Raw genomic sequence first — 6,000 nt, 5'->3', positions numbered from 1 at the left:
AAGCAACGTAATTAAACAATAGGAATATACTTGCAAAAATAAAAAATAAAAACTACTACAAAGCTAGAAGGATAACAAAGTTTACACCGCTCTAAGAACTATAACTCAACCCACACATAGACTCCGCTATGATGTAACTCACGCATGTGACTTCATGATGCAATGTGATGTTATACTGGATATCTTATATAATTAAACAACTGATGCACTTTTGCATTCCACTGCCTAGTGTGAATAGGGAATTTTAGCCCTTGGACTCGATATCCACTTCTCAAGTTCGGATAGCTTATATCCTTCAATCATTTTATGCATGTCGTACATGCACAACTTATAACCTCATGAACTTTATGAACAAAATGATGACCACCATGCTCCTAAGACCAAAGTGGCACACACACACCTTGATGCATTCACATGGACAATATATTAATAAGTTCACAATACTAAAACAATGTAGACTACTCAATAGTCATTCAATCAAGTCCTTAATTTGCACACACTTAAACTAACATTATGTTATTCACATAAATGATTTAATCATGCTAGTATTGTAAGCCTTAAACATGTAACCACGCAATCCATACTCTAGGTCTTTAAAACTACAATGGCCTTTGCAATGATAAGTTCACAATGTGAATGAAACTATACTACTACAAAATTGTCAACATAGGAAATCCATTCATGCTAATATATAGTGAGTTTCAATTCCTTAATCATACAACATAGTATAATATCAACATAGTAAAATTGTCAACATAGTATCAATTTCACAACTAATTCATTGGTAAGAATCATGTAAAAAGTCTATAGTTACACTATAATAAATCACTAGATTTTAATTCTCCACCAAATGAAATAACATCCATATAAGAAGTAAATCACTTACAAGCCTTGAACAATATGAAACCCTAGGTTAGTTACATACAACTTTCATCTATATGCAACCCTAGAATTTAAATAACATGCATACAATGTATATTAACCTCAAATAACACATCAAAACACTACGGGTATAGACATAAAACACCCCCTACATCACTAGAGAATTGTATCACTAGAAACTAATGGAAAATGGAAGTAACGTGGAAATCCAAGACAATGTGTGATAGAGGAAGGTGAGGGAAAGCTTTTGTCTTCCAAGTGCAAGACCAAAAGCTTAGTGGAATAGGGTTAGAAACAACCTTTCAAGGTTAGGGTTTCAAGTCTCCAATGGTGGCTAGATGAGAGCAATGTAGAAGACAATTAAAAATCTCTAACTTTTCCACTAACTCATTGTCTTGCAAAGCATAAAAACTATACTAACACTACCTCTCTCACACACACACGCATCACACTCCTCCACTTGTCATGATCCTAGGCCTTCTCACAAGATTGAATCTCCACACTAGACTTGTCACAATCCTATGCTTCCAAGTGTCTCCAACCAAAAGTTAACAAATAGTCCAAGGAAAAGGTGACACTTATCACACTTTTCAAAAATTACAAAAAGGTCCCTATTCTAAATATGTCACAAAAATAATTACAAAAAGGTCCCTAAGTCAGAATATATCAAAAAGTTAATTACACAAATAACCCCAAAAAATGAAAATATTTCCGAAAAAATTACGCATTCTTACTCCTAGGAAATAAAATTAAATAAGCTTATTTTTCTACACAATTAATTTAAGCATTAACAATAATTTAAATTAAAGTGAATGCATGCGATGTCGGAAAACATTTCCGAACATAAAACCCTAAGGCAACAAGAAAGGAAATAAATAAATAAATAAATAAAATAATAATAATAAAATGAATGTCGACACGGTTATTACAACTTACCCTCCTTAAAGATATTTCATCCCTGAAATCAAACACGTCCTATGGAAAACAAATCAAGGACCAACATAAGGTCACATCCAGAAACACATCATCAAGTTCTAAAGGACAACTCCTAAAACCTTAAAATCAAACGAAGGAATAGGGAACTACAAAACCGTAAAAGACGTCTCTAAACGAATCAACACACAATCCAATGACACTCACGGAAAGAACTCCATGACAACAACACACCGAATCAAGGTATCTAGCTAAAGGCAACATGACATAATGAACCTGCCCACAACATACTCAAATGTATGATAGCATGACAGTGTCTAGAGCTCGCCTACACTAACTCGTCAGTAAGGTAGCATTACCGGCAACTAGTACCCACCCACAACTCACAATTTTGTACGGTAGCATGACAATATATAGCCCTAGTTTATAACATGCCCCCACTAAGTCTACCCGTGAAATTTCTCGATACAAATGACATCAATGCCACAAAACAAATATTACCAAAAGCATTGTGGTAACCAGACATCCCGTGAGAGTTGGGGTATGGTCAAAGACGTCCGGTCGGACCATCTTGGGTAATCCTAAAACTCTGACAACAATGTCATAGGCACTGTCACGTTTAAGGCCTTAAATCCTCAATACAAAGAAAATTGACAATTCATGAATCATAAAACACATAGATCATAACGCCCCACCAAATCAAGGACTCCATAAAATACCACTGTCAAATAACTCTCAAACGCAAATCCAAAGCCTTACAAGTATGTGCACTCAAGTGACAATGGATTGAACTCCACAAAATTGTAAAAACATCAGCATCTCCCAAGTCACAATGATCCTTACTACAAGACAATACACTGAAAATCCTTCACACAGAGTCTCCTTAATACAACAAGTCTCTAAATCGAGTATCACTCCTCAAACCTATCATTTAAACAAAATCTCTCTACAAGAGAATCAAAGAAAGATGTCATCACAAAGTAGTCACCTAACACCAATGTGACAAACCCCAAACGAATTAGAAAACAGAAGTGTTGACAAGTCTCCCAAAATAACTCAAAAGCCAAACTCTCTAAAGAAGCCATCAACGGTCACAAAACTAGTCTCCGTTACAAGGAATCACACCTAAACCCATACTATCCTCAACCATACCTACTACGAGGCTGCACAAGAAAACTTATAACACCAAATCAAGGTCCCTATCATAGACAACCTAATCCTCAAAAACCTAAGTCTACCACGTAGCTCACACATCACAATGCCGACAGCCAAGTTCACAAAACCCTATGCATCAGTGTATGAACAATAATATAACATGAACACCATGTAATGATAAAACCCGTCAATAAAACACCAATAAGAAAATTATAACATAGGACCATGTCCCTCATCATAAAACAATCATATATATAGTGACAACATCATAATCTCAAAATAAATGTACACTATGTATGCAACTCTAATACAACACAATGTACCCATGTATGTACTCAACACTCACATAGCACATACCCACAATATCAAATCATATAAACTAAATAACACATCACAAACACACCGCATAGCTTACATAAGGCAATCAATTAATCCACCTATCACATAGGGACCAAGTAAACAACGACACGCTATACATCATTAATGATACTAGCATGTTAAACAAATATAGCATATGAACATCATCTCTATTATCACACAACCCAACACGTAGCTATATATCCTAAACATATTTGTAAGGCATGCTCAAAATGATAAGGCATATAAACATGTAAGGGTGACTATAAATAATAATGCCACAAAACCACAAGTAAAATGGAATGCCTCTCAAAAGGACCATCTCACAGAAAATGTACCCCAAAACATAGATGAGTCTAGCCAAGACTCCACAAGTCCTAAAATGACCCAGAGGTACCATGAACACACTTCTTCAAAGGACAACTTCGTTTGAAGTGTCCCGTTCGACCACACCTATAACATCTCTTTGCCCTAACCATTGATGAAGACTAAGAAAGTGGGCAGTCAACCGCATAATGTCTAAACTGCCGACAATGAAAATAAACCACATTGGTCCACAAGGACCCCATAGGCACATGCCCAGGTGATGCTAAAGATGCCAATCTCCCATCCTTACGAAGCATTGCCAACTTTCTTTTCTCTTTCCTTTTCTCATTCTTTGTCTGTCTAATCCATTTGATCGTCAAATCCTCCATCTCGATTAATAGTGCCCTCTCAACCACTGCTGAGTAAGTATGCAAATTCCAAGCCACAATCTCTCTCCTTATACCCAATCTAAGACCACTCACAAACTTATCAACTTTTAAGGCCTCCGTTTACACCATCTCTAACGCAAAGCGAGACAAGGAGGTAAACTCTGTCTCATACTCCGTAACGTTCACCATCTCCTGAATTAACGCAATGAACCTCCTCTTTAACTCCTTTTTGACCGTCGATGGAAAATACTTATCAAGAAATAATTCCTGAAAAGTTTCCTAATTAATCCCCTCAATGACAGGAGTACTGGCGATCGACTCCCACCAAACACAGGCTACACCCCTGAGTTGTGAAACGGCGAGTCTAATCTTCGTGTCTCCATCTTTAATCTATAACATCCCAAACGTCCTCAAGATTTGATCCACTCACTGGATCACCTCCAAGGAACCCGATTCACCCGCATACAAATGAGGCTTTGACTCCAAGAAGCCAAGCAAAATGGTCCAAGCCCTATCCTTAGCAACATCCCTCGTCAACTCGTACTCGTCATATCTATACTCTACAATGACACAAGAGCAAGTGATTAATTATACCTATGAAATTAATTACTTAACTTAAACACCATCACCATTCCATGACATCAAAACCACTAAATTGTCAAAACAGACAAAAAGGCTCCCACCATGAAAACCTTGCAAAACAAATCCCTCCTACCCCAAGGAGAAATCTTAAATGACCAAAAACATATCTAAGGATACTATGGACCCCAAGAGACAGTGTCTTATCATTTTTCTCACCCAACCGAGCATGAATAATGCATAAGGTCAACACAGACACTTAACACTTAATCATGCTTAACAATTAGCATACATCATAAGGCATAAAACACGTAATATGCAATGGCCAAAACTATCAACTAGCATACTTTAGTAAAAAGTTAACTCAATATTCCAAGTATCTAACCAACTTGCATACAATCATATTAAGTCACGTAGTAAAAGCACCAAACAATTTAGCACATAAGCATACATGTCATATAAAAGATGCTTTTAAACATATAAACACTGAAGCACATAAGCACGTAAACATGTGAACATATCAAAACATGTCAACAAGAAGCATGAAATGAACCCAAAACCCGTTGTCCTAAGGTATTCGAATCCAGATGCTCTGATACCATTTGTGACGACTCAAATTTCAAAGAACCCGGTGCGTTAGTGAGTAATCCAAAAACTGACTCTATAACGAGTTTGAAACATGAAAGCAATGAAAAGAAAAGAGATCTCTAGAGATGAACACCATCTCTAAGATGACAAAGTGATCTTCTAAGAAGTCACGGAACTAAAAAAGGAAACGAAAGCAGAAGTTAAGGTTAAAATAGACTAAATATGGAACTAGGGGTAAAATGGTCATTCTACCCCAAAAGAAGGAAATTTGACTCCCAATAAGTCAAATGAGATCAAAATAACCCAATGATATCCTTTGGTAACCTCATATGAAGTCCTAAGGTCATTGGAAGTGAAATCCCATGAAAACCCTATCCCGATTTGAACAAAATCCCGACACTATTCCACTAAAACAATCATATCTCTCAGTAGGAATTGAATCTGGAAATGAAATTGGTACCATTGGAAAGAAAACAAAATTTAATAAATTTAGGCTCAAGAATCACCTAATTTGGACTTAAAATGCAAGTTCAAAGTTTGGCTAAAAAGCTGCCAAGAAAGCACCCTGTGCCTAGGTGCGATCGATCATAATTGGGTTACGGTCGATCGTAAATGATGAAAAATAGGCACAAAAAATGGCTCAAGTGTGAATGATCGTAAATGGGTTACGATCGATCATAAATGGCTGAGCTGCAAACTATGATTTTTCGAAAATGTTTGAATTTCAATGCAAAAATGGGACTTTTTGGAAAAAGTCCCATTTTTGTAGCAACCCCCCTCAAAATTGGTTATAAGATCACCTATGATCCAA

The sequence above is a fragment of the Cornus florida genome, unplaced genomic scaffold, assembly GCF_030987335.1.
Source record: "Cornus florida cultivar Cherokee Brave unplaced genomic scaffold, ASM3098733v1 CherokeeBrave_3.0.0_Hap2_Chr05, whole genome shotgun sequence".
Lineage (NCBI taxonomy): Eukaryota > Viridiplantae > Streptophyta > Magnoliopsida > Cornales > Cornaceae > Cornus > Cornus florida.
Note: the sequence above shows the minus strand (reverse complement) of the source record.